Genomic DNA, 13,526 nt, shown 5'->3' with positions numbered 1-13,526 from the left:
GAAAAGGTCAGGAAAGGGGTGGGGAGAAATGTTTGATATCTAAACAAAGGCATTTGAGAGTTTCTGGCTTATGACGTTTATATTACTTGTGATGTAGGAGACTTACTTTTATGAGTCAGGGAGCTGATGTCTTAGAGTAAGGCAAGTTGGTTGAATAGGGGCCTTGAGAAGAGAGGCAAATTTGAATAGCTATTGAGAGAATGGGAGGCATAGCTGCTGAGGGTACTTGTATGGCTAGGCAGACAAAGATATCATGGGGTAGTGTAAGGGTGGGAGAGCATTTCAAGCAGGTATAATAGCCTGGGCAAAACCTAGAGGTATTAAAGAATATGGTATGAGGCTGGGCACGGTGGCTTACACCTGTAATCTTAGTGCTTTGGGAGGTCAAGGCGGAGAATTGCATCATGTCAGGAGTTTTAAAGTAATCTGGGCAACATTGTGAGACCCCCACCTCTACCAGAAGTTAAAGCAATTAGCTGGATGTGGTGGCATGCACCTTTTGTCCCAGCTACTTGAGAGACAGGTAGGAGGATCACTTGAGCCCAGGAGTTTGAGGTTGCACTGAGCTGTGATTGTACCACTGTACCCCAGGCTGGTCAACAGTGAGACCCTGTCTCTAAAAAAAGAAAAAGATGGCCAGATACGGTGGCTCATGCCTGTAGTAATCCCAGTACTTTGGGAGACCGAGGTGGGCGGATCCATGAGGTCAGGAGTTCAAGACCAGCCTGGCCAACATGATAAAACCCTGAGTCAACTAAAAATACAGAAAATTAGCCAGGCATGGTGGTGCTTGCCTGTAATCCTAGCTGCTCGGGAGGCTGAGGCACAAGAATTGCTTGAACCCTGGAGGTGGGGGTTGTAGTGAGCCCACACCGCATCATTGTACTCCAGCTTGGGCGACAGAGCAAGACTCCATCTCAAAAAAAAAAAAAAAAAAAAAGGAAAGGAGAATATGGATGGTATATATGGGGCAGTATTTTGAATGGCTGAAGAGAAGGATATATTTAGGGCCTGATTTTATGGTGGGCTTTACAAGCTATATTAAAGAATTTGGAATATTTTGAGGCAAAGGTGAGCCTCTGAAGATTTTTAATCAGAGAAATGAAATGATTATTTTGTATTTTGCAAAGGAAACTGGCAGCAATTTGAAAGAGTACTTAGAGTAGAGGGAGTGACACTGGTTAGGAGGCTGTTGTAGTCTATATAACTGAGACCAGGTGTAGTGGCTCATGCCTGTTATCCCAGCACTTCGGGAGGTTGAGGCGGGTGGATCACCTGAGGTCAGAATTTGAGACCAGCACGGCCAATATGGTGAAACCCCATCTCTACCAAAAATACACACAAAAGAATTAGCTGGGCGTGGTAGTGGGTGCCTGTAATCCCAGCTACTGGGGAGGCTGAGGCAGAAGAATCACTTGAACCCGGGAGGCAGAGGTTGCAGTGAGCTGAGATCGCACCACTGTAGTCCAGCCTGGACAACAGAGACTCCGTTTACAAAAAAAAAAAAAAAAAAAAAATCGAAATCAGGGTAGCCTAGAGTGTGCTGGGTAAAAAACAGTCTATATCTCAGTAGCTTGAAACAGTTTCCTTTCCACTATCACTACATGTCCATCAAAGATAGGCTAAAGACTTTTAGTTGTTCAAGGACGAAGACCAACAGGGCAGCCAGCAGGGCAGCCAGCGCAACCACCGTTGGCAACATTGTTAGTTGCTCTGCTGAAGGCAAAAGAAAGCTCTGGAGGCCTTGCCCCATTAACTAAATGCTCTGCGCAGAAGTAATGAGAATGGAGGAGAGGAAACAGAGCTGAGAAGAGCAGATGAATGCGAGATGGTTCCAGAATTTGGAGATTGTTTAAATGTGGGAAGAGGGGAGGAATCGTGGATGGATGACGCTCAGGTTTGTGTCTTGGGCGAACTGGGTGGTGTTGCTTACTGAGATAAGAAAAGGGTAGGTTTGGGATTAGAGGAAATGTTGGTAGAGAGTTCACTTTTGGAAATGTCTAGCAGCTAGTTGTCTAAGTGGATCTGGAGTGCTAGAGAGAGGCAGGGGTATTTAGATTTGGAAGTACTCTTCACAAGAAGGTTTAATCCGTGTTAGGAAAGAGGGCTACCCAGGGCAAACTTAAGAAAGTGATAGGAGAGCTGACATGGAACCCCAGGAAATACCAGAATTTTAGGGACACTCCTGGCTTGATGGCATTGGATTTTAATGTTAAGACTGACATTTTTGGGACCAAGGTAGCCTATGCCCATTCCTGACAGGTAACCCAGTAATTTTTTGAGGAAGGAGCAAACATAAGCTGATAAACTACATTTTCCATCACGTGCTATATTCTTTAGAGAATGTTGGTTCTCACTTATTTGTGCCAATGGAGGACGGACTTTTATTGGTCCTTGGATGGAATGCATTATAATTATTTGATTGTAGATACATTTGGCAAAAATTTTGACAAAATTACCTGTAAGCTGCCAAGACACACAAAACAAGAACACATAATGTGATAATATCATGGGACTATAGTAACAAATTATACATATTAGATCATTTAATGCTCAGAATAATAATCCTCATGGAATAGTATTGTATTATCCCCATTTCACAGTGAGGCTTAGGGAAGTTAGGTTAGATTATATGACCATCATCATGTGGCCAGGATATAAACCCAGTTTGATGTGGAAGTCTATGTGGTTTTTTTTTTTTTTTTTTTTTTTTTTTTTTTTTTTTTTTTTGAGATGGAATTTCGCCCTGTAGCCCAGGCTGGATGGAGTGCAGTGGTGGGATCTCCACTCACTGCAACATCTGGCTCCTGGGCTCAATCGGTTCTCCTGCCTCAGCCTCCCAAGTAGCTGGGATTATAGGCCTAATTTTGTATTTTTAGTAGAGATGGGGTTTTACCATGTTGGTCAGGCTGGTCTCAAACTCCTGACCTAAGGTAATCCACCCACCTTGTCCTCCCAAAGTGCTGGGATTACCTAGGCCTTTTTTTTTTTTTTTTGAGACGGAGTCTCAATGTGTCGCCCAGGCTGGAGTGCCGTGGCACAATCTCGGCTCACTGCAACCTCTGCCTCCCGGGTTCAAGCAATTCTCCTGCCTCAGCCTCCCGAGTAGCTGAGACTACAGGCGCTCACCACCACGCCTGGCTAATTTTTGTATTTTTAGTAGAGATGGGGTTTTACCATGTTGGCTAGGCTTGTCTCGATTTCCTGACCTCATGATCTGCCTTCCTTGGCCTCCCAAAGTGCTGGGATTACAAACGTGAGTCACCACGCCCGGCTGGCTTTTTTTTTTTGGAGACAGTGTCTCACTGTGTTGCCCAGGCTGGAGTGCAGTGGCGCAATCTCGGCTCACTGCAGCCTCTGCCTCTCAGATTCAAGTGATTTTCCTGCCTCACCCTCTCGAGTAGCTGGGACTACAGGCATGCGCCACCATTGCCGGCTAATTTTTTGTATTTTTAGTAGAGACAGGGTTTCGCCATGTTGCCCAGTCTGGTCTTGAACTCCTGGGGCTCAGTCAGCCAGCCCTCCTCATTCTCCCAGAGTGTTAGGATTATAGGTGTGAGCCATAGTGCCTGGCCTGAAGTCTGTGCTTTTAACCCTCATCTCAAATTACCTTTTAGGACACAACAAGTTTGTGTTGGGCAGTCAAGTATTTTGGTTAATGATGCTTCTTGTTCTTTTTGGCTCCAACATTTTATGTGGAAGAATTTCAAACCTATAGGAAAGGTGGAGAAATGATACAGTGGACACGGGTAGGACATTACCTGTGTTTACCAATTGATAATATTTTGCCACGTTTGTATGTTTGCTCTCTCCCTTCCTCTCTCTTCCTCTCCCTCTCAGTTTTTCTCTCTCCTCTCTCGTACCTCCCTGCACGCATAGCACACACACAGTTTTTTGTGTTACTGTATATTAGGAATTTTTATTCACGTATTAGGAAATAAATTACAGACATCAGGACACCTCACTCCATAATTTCTTAAGCATATATCGCCTGAGAACAATGGTGTTTTCCATAATACCATTATTAAGTTCACTATCACATTCAGAAATTTTACAGTGGTATAATAATGTTATAAACAGTCCATATTTCTTCAGTTATCTCAACATGGTTTACACCTTACCCCCACAATCCTGGATTCCTTCAAGGAATATGTGTTGTATTTAATTGTTGTATGTTTGTAGTCTCTCTTAACCTAGAGCAGTTCTCTTCTGTTTTTTTTTTTTTTTTTTCATGTCATTAATATTTTTGAAGCGTCCAGGCCAGTTGTTTTGAAGAATATTGTACAGTTTGAATTTGTCATGATTAGATTCAAGTCAAATATACTTGGCAAGAATACTACCCAGGTGATGTTGTGTGCACATAATGTCACTTTGTCTCATTATTGATGATAACTTTGATCACTTGGTTAAATTGATATCTGCTAGATTTCTTCATTGTAAAGGAATCTTTCCGCTTTTTTTTTTTTTTTCTTTTTCACTCCTGGCCTTGTGATGTTGGATCCTTTTCTTTTGTAATTAAGAAACATCTGTGGGATGATACTTTTAAGATTTTGGGTCTCTTTTCCTCCACAACCTTTTACCCAGTGACATTAGCATCCATTGATGATCCTTGTCTGAATCTGTTGTTACATTAGTGGTTTCTTTTTTCCTTTTTTAATAGAATGCTTCATGAATGTGCATGTTATCCTTGGTCAGGGACCATGCTAAATCTTCTCTGTATCAGTCCAATTTTAGTATATGTGCTGTGGAAGCGAGCACCACTGGTGCTTTGAATATGTTGATTTTCACATTCTCTCATTCCCTCTGCATTTATGGCTGGTATTGTTCTAAAGAGAAGAGCTTTTCTCCTCCCCTATGTTTTTGAGGATAAGTATAGATTTGACAGTTTAAAAAAATTCAACAAGTTACAGTCCATTGCTGTTGGTATTAAAAGTACCAGTAATACTTATTATTAGAAATACAAAAGTTGTCCTAACTTTGATTCAGAGGGGCTTGAGGGAGCGCCTTCAAGCTGGCTGCTTTGTCCTTTTGACATATCTCTATCATGTTTTGAGCACTTCCTTACACTCTGGCACAACAAGGGGTTCTGTGCTCACTTTGTATTTTACTTGCCCCAGACCTGGAATCAATTGTTTCTGTAAGGAATCCTGATTCCTTTAATGGGGATTGGTTCCTATAAAGAGAAATTGCTTCTCATTCTTTTCTTTTTTTTTTTTTTTTTTTTTTTTTGATGGAGTTTCACTCTTGTCACCAAGGCTGGAGTGCAGTGTTATGATGTCGGCTCACTGCAACCTCCGCCTACTGGGTACGAGTGATTCTCCTGCCTCAGACTCCCAAGTAGCTGGGATTACAGGTGCTTGCCACCATCCCCAGCTAATTTTTGTATTTTTAATAGAGACAGAGTTTTGCCATGTTGGCCAGGCTGGTCTCGAACTCCTGACCTCAGCTGATCTGCCTGCCTCGGCCACCCAGAGTGCTGGGATTACAGGTATAAGACACCGCACACAGCCTGCTTCTCATTCTTGATTCTCTGTTCTTTGTTTTTTTTTGTTTTGTTTTTTGTTTTGTTTTGTTTTGTTTTGTTTTTGAGATGGAGTCTTTCTCTTTGCCCAGACTGGAGTGCAGTGATGTGATCTCGGCTCACTGCAACTTCGCCTCCTGGGTTCAAGCGATTCTCGTGCCTCAGCCTCCCCAGTAGCTAGGATGACGGGTGCGCATCACCACGCTCGGCTAGACTAATTATTGTATTTTTCGTAGAGATGGGGTTTCACCCTGTTGGCCAGGCTGGTCTCGAACTTCTGACCTCAGGTGATCAGCTTGCCTTGGCCTCCCAGAGTGCTGGGATTACAGGCGTGAGCCACTGCGCCTGGCCTATTCTTTGTTATTTTTATGAGATTAGTTATTTGTAGTAAAAAAAGGTAGAGTAGGCCAGGCGCGGTGTCTCACGCATGTGATCCCAGCACTCTGGGAGGCTGAGATGCATGAATCATTTGAGGTCAGGAGTTCAAGACCAGCCTGACCAACATGGTGAAACCCTGTCTCTACTAAAAATACACAAAAACTTGATTGGGTATGGTGTTGCATGCCTGTACGTGCCTGTAATCTCAGCTACTCGGGAGACTGAGGCAGGACAATCACTTGAACTTGGGAGGCGGAAGTTGCAGTGAGCTGAGACTACGCCACTGCACTCCTGCCTAGGTGACAGAGTGAGACTGCATCTCAAAAAAAAAAAAGAAGTGGATTACAGATCTAAGACTCTCTGTGGCTTCCCAAATGTGCTTGAGCAATAAATTATCTAACCTGAGTTTTTTTTTTTTCTTGAGATGGAGTCTTGCTCTGTCACCCAGGCTGGAGTGCAGTGGTGTGATCTCGGCTCACTGCTACCTCCACCTTCTGAGTTCAAGTGATTCTCCTGCTTCAGCTTCCTGAGTAGCTGGGATTATAGGTGCTTACCACCACGCCTGGCTAATTTTTGTATTTTTAGTAGAGAAGGGGTTTTACCATGTTGGTCAGACTGGTCTTGATCTCTTGACCTCAAGCGATCTGCCCACCTCGGCCTCCCAAAGTGCTGGGATCACAGGCATGAGCCACCTTGCCCAGCCGATTTTTTTTTTTTTTTTTTTTTAAATAGAAGGTTGCAGTATATTGGCCTAGCTGGTCTTGAACTCATGGGCTCAAGCGATCCTCCCACCTCAGCATCCCAAAGTGTTGGGAGTGCAGGCATGAGCTACCTTGCCTAGCCTTAACCTGAATTATTTCACATAATGAAGTGATTTATTTATTTATTTATTTATTTTTATTTTTTTTTTTTGAGACGGAGTCTTGCTCTGTAGCCCGGGCTGGAGTGCAGTGGCCAGATCTCAGCTCACTGCAAGCTCCGCCTCCCGGGTTTACGCCATTCTCCTGCCTCAGCCTCCGGAGTAGCTGGGACTACAGGCGCCCGCCACCTCGCCCGGCTAGTTTTTTGTATTTTTAGTAGAGACGGGGTTTCACCATGTTAGCCAGGATGGTCTCGATCTCCTGACCTCGTGATCTGCCCGTCTCGGCCTCCCAAAGTGCTGGGATTACAGGCTTGAGCCACCGCGCCCGGCCAATGAAGTGATTTATAAGTAGTTATGGTGACTTGCCATGGGAGATGGGATATTGCACAGAAGATTGGCATTGTACTGCTTTTTTTTTTTTTTTTTTTTTTTTTTTGAGACGGAGTCTCGCTCTGTAGCCCAGGCTGGAGTGCAGTGGCCGGATCTCAGCTCACTGCAAGCTCCGCCTCCCGGGTTCACGCCATTCTCCGGCCTCAGCCTCCCGAGTAGCTGGGACTACAGGCGCTGCCACCTCGCCCGGCTATTTTTTGTATTTCTTAGTAGAGACGGGGTTTCACCGTGTTAGCCAGGATGGTCTCGATCTCCTGACCTCGTGATCCATCCATCTCGGCCTCCCAAAGTGCTGGGATTACAGGCTTGAGCCACCGCGCCCGGCCTGTACTGCTTTTTTTCCCCTAATTTGGTGGTGACATAAGTTTTCTTTTTCTTTTTTTTTCTGAGATGGAGTCTTGCTCTGTCATCCAGGCTGGAGTGCAATGGCATGATCTTGGCTCACTGCAACCTCCGCCTTCCGGGTTCAAGCAATTCTCCTGCGTCAGCCTCCTGAGTAGCTGGACTATAGGCACCTGCCACCACGCCTGGCTAATTTTTTTGTGTGTGTTTTTAGTAGAGAGGAGGTTTCACCACGTTGGCCAGGCTGGTCTTAAACCCCTGACCTTGTGATCTGCCCGCTTCAGCCTCCCAAAGTGCTGGGATTACAGGTGTGAGCCACTGCGCCTGACCAAAAATACATTTTCGTATCCCTGTTTTGCTCAGGTAATCCAGGCTGTAGTCACTTAAGAGTTGTTTCCCTCTTTGTATCTTCTGCTGTCTGAATTAAAATATTCTTAGGTAGGGAATCTTCTCAACCCAGGCCTTTAATACTTTGTGGGTTTTGTGTGTTTGTTTTAATTTTTTCCTTGAGACAGAATCTCACTCTGTTGCCCAGGCTAGAGTGCACTAGTGTGATCTTGGCTCGCTGCAGCCTCTGCCTCTCAGGTTCAAGTGATTCTCCCACCTTAGCCTCCCAAGTAGCTGGGATTACAGGTGCATGCCACCATGCTTGGCTAATTTTTTTGTATTTTTAGTAGGGACAGGGTTTCGCCATGTTGGTCAGGCTAGTCTTGAACTCCTGATCTCAAGTGATTTGCCCCCCCTTGGCCTCCCAAAGTGCTGGAATTACAGGCATGAGCCACCGCGCCCGGCCAATGCTTTGTGTTTTGAACTTGCATCTTGCATTCATCTGCATATATATTTTACATATTGATCTGTGAATACAATCTAGAACTCATATGAAGTTAGGATATGTATTTGTCTGTTCTCACACTGTTATAAAGAAATGCCCGAGACTGGGTAATTTATAAAGAAAAGAGGTTTAATTGACTCACAGTTTTGAATGGCTGGACAGGCTTCAGGAAACTTAAGATTATGGTGGAAGAAAAAACAGGCATGTCTTACATGGCAGCCGGTGAGAGAGCATGTGAAGGAAACAAAAGGGGAAGAGCCCCTTATAAAACCATCAGCTCTTGTGAGAACTCACTATCACAAGAACAGCATGGGGGAAACCACTCCTATGATCCAGTCACCTCCCGCTAGGTCTCTCCTTCAACACCTGGGTATTACAATTCACGATGATATTTGGGTGGGGATCCAAAGCCTAACCATATCAGGGTGTTCAATGTATTGAACATTTCTGTTGGAGCATAGTTTTATGGTTCTTGATGAGGTCTCATGTTTTAGAAAGTCTGAAATAGGATTAGCCTTGGAATTGGGATCTGGTATACCAAAATCACTTCTGATTGAACAGCTTGAGAATGTACTGCTCTGGGACTCTACATGTCAGTCTTATCTACAAAAATATTTTGCGCTGTAGGTGAAGCCCATTAAATATATCTGCATATTCCTTTGATATGGAAACATATAAAAAAGCTGCAGAGAAGGTGATGATGTGTTAGCAACGTGTTCTTTTGAAATAGTTACAATTCTGCCTTTTAGGCCGAGGCTCATGCCTGTAATCCCAACAGTTTGGGAGGCTGAGGCAGGCAGGTGGATCACTTGAGGTCAGGAGTTTGAGACCAGCCTGGCAAACATGGTCTCTACTGAAAATACAAAAATTAGCTAAGTGTGATGGTGGACACTTATAATCCCAGCTACTTAGGAGGCTGAGGCAGGAGAATTGCTTGAACCCTGGAGGCTGAGGTTGCAGTGAGCCAAGATCGCACCACTGCACTCCATCTGGCCTGGGTAACAGAGTGAGATGCTGTCTCAAAAAAACAAACAAAAATTCTGCATATTATTGCATATACTAAGAACCTTAGTATTGAGGAAGTATAAAATGTTGTTTTGGTGGAGGAAGGTGGTCATTTTCAGACATTTTAGCTGGTATTTTAATTAACTTACTAACTTATCAGTTAATTGTGTGGCTTATATATTCTTTTGTTTTATGTGAATGACTGCTCTAAAATTACTTAAGAAATGAGCTGCCTGGTAACATAAATTGCAGATATTAAGATTGTATGCTTTCCCATTATTTCTGTTACTTGGCCAAATTTAGAACCATGTAGAGCTCTCCTGTAGAATTGAAATCCACTGTTTTTTTCCCTAGTGTCTCTCCAAATTATACTTGATAAATAGAGTTTCTTTTTATTTATTTAGAGACAGGGTCTTGCTCTATCATTCAGGCTGTAATACAGTGGTGCCATCATGGCTCACCACAGCTTCAACCTCCTTGGCTCAAGTGATCCTTCTGCCTCATCCTCCCATATACCTGAGACTACAGGCACACACACCATGCCTGGCTAATTTTTAAATTTCTGTGCAGAGACAGGGTCTTGCCATGTTGCCCAGGCTGGTCTCAAACTCCTGGCCTCAGGTGATTCTTCTGCCTCAGCCTCTCAAAGTGTTGGAATTATAGGTGTGAACCATTGTGCCTGGCCACTAAATATAATTCTTAACACTTCACCTGGATGGATGAGGCAATACATTTGAACTTGAGATCAGGTGAGCCTTACACTTGGGTGCTTGTGGGAGAATTTTATGATGCTGGAATTGCTTTTGCATGTAGTATGTGAATTCAGATTAGAGTTTATGTAGGATACTTTGAGGAGAACCTTAGTAATTCCATGTATATTTAGCTGTCCATGAAATGTAAAGTTTCTTTCTTTTTTTTTTTTTAAAGGTTATACTGCTTCCCTGGTAATGTGAAGATCTCTTGATGTATTAATAGTTGGTAGAGCCTCAACACAAGAAATGGCAGATAAAAGGAATGGTTATGTTGAGTAATTCATTTAAATAAAAAATAAGTTAAAATAGAGTAAGATTACACATACAGAGTGAATATGATATGTTTACCACCTGATTTGGTATTTGGAAAAGTAGGATCTTGTTGCTACTATAGCAAGAAATTTTAGGGACAGTAGAAAAAAATGCAAAACATTTATTAACCAACAAAATTAATTCTTAAAAATGGAAATGTGTGGTTATTCTGACCCTAGATTTATACAAATGGTAAATGTAAAAGAAAATTGAAAAACAAATCTACATATTCTCTCATTGATATAAGCCCATGTGCTTTTTTTCTTTTCTTTCCTTCCTTCTGGGGCTTCCTACATCAGTTTTAGAAGTGAGGGACATATTTTCTTTGGAAAAATGAGCTGTCTTCAAAGAACTTACTGAGACAAAAAAAGTTATGAAGGGGGTTATGGGGTAAATTTTTGTTTTCCTTTAGCTTATTTTTTTCCATAAAGAATATTTAGTTTTATAATTGGAGGAATGAACCCAATTATCTTTTTTTTTTTTTTTTTTTTTTGAGACGGAGTCTCGCTCTGTCACCCAGGCTGGAGTGCAGTGGCCGGATCTCAGCTCACTGCAAGCTCCTCCTCTCGGGTTCACGCCATTCTCCTGCCTCAGCCTCCCGAGTAGCTGGGACTACAGGCACCCGCCACTTTGCCCGGCTAGTTTTTTGTATTTTTTAGTAGAGACGGGGTTTCACCGTATTAGCCAGGATGGTCTCGATCTCCTGACCTCATGATCCGCCCGTCTCGGCCTCCCAAAGTGCTGGGATTACAGGCTTGAGCCACCGCGCCCGGCCTAACCCAATTATCTTAACACTTTTTACAAAAGGGATAAAGGGGCTATATGTCATCTCTGAAGCTTGTATATACTTCAGTAGATCAGGTGGTCTTAATTGGTCTTCAGTTAGGTAGTGATTTCTTTTTTTCCTGGGTTTTGTGACTTTTCCTTTGGGTAGGCTCTCTGTGTATTGCAGCCAATTTTTTTTTCTTTTTCTTTTTTGCCCCACCTCTCAGCTGTAGTTTTTATTAAATAACTTCACTCTACTTTATCAGTTAGTTAACAGAACTTCTATTTAAATCTAGTAGTATATAATTCTCTTTCTGTGACAGAGTATAAATATGCTCATTTGAACTCTGGGAGAGGGAAAGCTGGTGCGTATTAGCTTGCCTTAAGTGGCTAGAGGCAGTGTTTTGGTGTGATCTGTGTAAAATTTGAAGAACATAATATTGTATGTTTTACTAGAGTAAAAACTTAATTTTAGTGCAGAGTGGCTCTTGGGATGACAAGGAAGAATACGGTATTTTTTATTTTTCCATAGGTCCCAAGGTTTTTTGAGACAACTTGAGTGTCAGATAAGGTACTTGGGATCATTAGGAGGCTTAATAATCATTTTAGGGTTTGTGTGTATTAAAGAACCTTACTGACTGGCTAGCTGTGGAGATAAAAAATGAACAATTAATGATCAGGATATAATGGATTAGATCCTGTGATGTAAACAGAATGCAGTATAATTTAATTAAGTCAATTGCTCAGTACAAATAGATACAAAAGAAGAGAGAAATCAATATAGAAAGGCTTCATGGAAGAAGTAGAAATTGAACTAGGCTTTAAAGATTAGTATACAAAATTTATTTCAGTCATCATATTTTTTTTTCAAGCTAAACTCATCCTTTTAATCAGTAATCCACTCCTGAGGTAACTAACTCCCTCGATAATAGCATTAATCCCCCCATGAGGGTGGAACTCTCATCAGTCATCATATTTCAAATATATGTATTTTTCTTTTTTGAGATTTGGTCTTTTATGAAACATTTTACTACAGAAAATTTCATATGTATTCAAAAGCATCAGGAGTGGTATAATGAATGTCCATATGCAATTATCTGCTCACGGTTGATTTTGTTTCATCTATATTCCTACTACCTCCCTTATTTTATTTTTTTGTTTTTAAATAGAGACAAGGTTTTACCGTGTTGCCCAGGCTGGTCTCGAACTCCTGAGCTTAAGCAATCCGCCTGTCTTGGCCTCTCAAAGTGCTGGGATTACAGACACGAGCCACCATGCCTGGCCCCTTATTGATTATTTTGAAACAAATCCTTGATATGTTATTTCGTCTATAAATATATCAGCATGTATCTAAAAAAGTAAGGACTTGGCCGAGTACAGTGGCTCATGCCTATAATCCTAGCACTTTGGGAGTCTGAAGTGGGAGGACCACTTGAGGTCAGGAGTTGAAGATCAGACTGAGCAATATAGTGAGACCCCATCTCTACAAAAACTTTAAAAATTAGGCCAGGCATGGTGGCTCACATCTGTAATGCCAGCATTTTGGGAAGCTGAGGTGGGAGGATCATTTGAGGTTAGGATTTCGAGACCAGCCTGACCAACAACATGGTGAAACCCCGTTTCTACCTAAAATAATAATAACTAGCTGGGCGTGGTGGCGAATGCCTGTAATTTAAATTACTCGGGAGGTTGAGGCAGGAGAATGGCTTGAACCTGGGAGGCAGAGGTTGCAGTTAGCTGAGTTTGCACGACTGCACTCCAGTCTGGGCAACAAGAGTGAGATAGAAAAACAAAAAATTAGCTGGATGTGGTGGCACACACCTGTAGCCTCCAGCTATGTGGGAGGCTGAGCTGAGAGGACTGTTCGAGCCCAGGAGTTGAAGGCTGCAGTGAGGTATGATTTTAAAACTGCACTCTAGCCTGGGTAACAGAGCGAGACCCTTTTCTCTAAAAAAGAAACAAAAAAATACACAAAAATAAGGACTTTAAAAAACCAATTGCCCATCTAAAATAACAATTCCTTAATATTAAATATCTGGTGTTTCATTGATCGTATCATGATTTTTTAGTAGCTTATATGTTTAAAATAGGATCCAAATAAAGTCTGTTGTAGTTGGTCAGTGCATATTTAATATCTTTTAATTTTTCTTTTTTTTTTTCTAGAGACAGAGTCTTACTTTCTTGCCTAGGCTGGAGTGCAGTGGCGAGATCTTGGCTCACTGCAACCTCCACCTCCCGGGTTCAAGTGATTCTCCTGCCTCAGCTTCCCGAGTAGCTGGGATTACAGGTGCCCGCCACCACGCCTGGCCAATTTTTGTGTTTTTGTTAGAGATGGGGTTTCACCATGTTGGCCAGGCTGGTCTCGGA

The 13,526-nt window shown here is 42.5% G+C and overlaps 1 protein-coding gene and 1 non-coding gene across 51 annotated transcripts in view; one reads left to right on the top strand and one right to left on the bottom strand.

The window, feature by feature from the left end:
* R3HDM2 (R3H domain containing 2) overlaps positions 1 to 13,526 on the top strand; it is a 182,395-nt gene that overhangs the window by 6,650 nt on the left and 162,219 nt on the right. The gene's annotated exons all lie outside the window — the stretch shown is intronic.
* Positions 4,651 to 4,758, bottom strand: LOC123567735 (U6 spliceosomal RNA). Its single transcript, XR_006690842.1, has one exon. It is a non-coding gene; the product is annotated as a U6 spliceosomal RNA (small nuclear RNA).

The sequence above is a fragment of the Macaca fascicularis genome, chromosome 11 (assembly GCF_037993035.2).
Source record: "Macaca fascicularis isolate 582-1 chromosome 11, T2T-MFA8v1.1".
Classification (NCBI taxonomy): Eukaryota; Metazoa; Chordata; class Mammalia; order Primates; family Cercopithecidae; genus Macaca; species Macaca fascicularis.
Note: the sequence above shows the minus strand (reverse complement) of the source record. Positions and strands in the feature narration are given on the sequence as shown.